Genomic DNA, 556 nt, shown 5'->3' on the forward strand with positions numbered 1-556 from the left:
TCACTTGGGGGAAGAAGCTGTGGGTGAACTTCTCCCACCCCCGTGGGCCTCAGCGAGGTCCGTGCGCGTGGTTCTTTGCCTTGGTCTGCGCCGGGCAGGGGCGTGCGGCACAAGGGGCGCAGATGGGCAGCACCGAGGCCCGGAGCGGCGGTGTGCCCGTGCCTCCCGCCCGTGGGTTGGCCGCGCGCCGGTGCCTGGCGGTCTCCAGCAGCCGCGGGGTTGCGGGGCCGGATCCCGGGGCGAAGAGCGGCCGCGGGGCGGGGCCCCTCCCGCTGTTCGAGGCTGGCGGGCCGCACCGCTGCCAGCTGGCTGCTGCGGGCCCGTGCCCCCTCCCCGGCCCTGCATTATTTATCAGCTGCCGCCGTGGTAACCGGCGGGGAGGTGCTCCCGCGGGCGAAGCCGCGGCTCGGCCCGGCCTTTCTCCTCCCGCAGGCGCGGCCCCGGCGGGAGCTGCCGGCCCGGGGTACCGAGGCTGCGGTGGGTGCGGCGGAGCGGGCGGGCGGGGTGGATGGATGGATGGATGGATGGATGGATGGATGGATGGATGGATGGATGG

The 556-nt window shown here is 74.6% G+C and overlaps 1 protein-coding gene across 2 annotated transcripts in view; it reads left to right on the top strand.

Annotated features, from left to right (window-relative positions):
- Window positions 1–400: 400 nt before the first annotated feature.
- The window catches only part of ATP8A2 (ATPase phospholipid transporting 8A2), a 281,480-nt gene continuing 281,324 nt past the window's right edge, over window positions 401–556 (top strand). Inside the window, exon 1 of one of the 2 annotated variants that reach the window (XM_042839218.1) lies at window positions 401–477. The gene's annotated coding sequence lies outside the window, so the exon portion shown is untranslated. The remainder of the gene's footprint in view (window positions 478–556) is intronic. The other variant, XM_042839220.1, reaches the window with a different exon arrangement.

The sequence above is a fragment of the Centrocercus urophasianus genome, unplaced genomic scaffold, assembly GCF_019232065.1.
Source record: "Centrocercus urophasianus isolate 14NV4802_14NV808 unplaced genomic scaffold, USGS_Curo_1.0 seq_9, whole genome shotgun sequence".
Classification (NCBI taxonomy): Eukaryota; Metazoa; Chordata; class Aves; order Galliformes; family Phasianidae; genus Centrocercus; species Centrocercus urophasianus.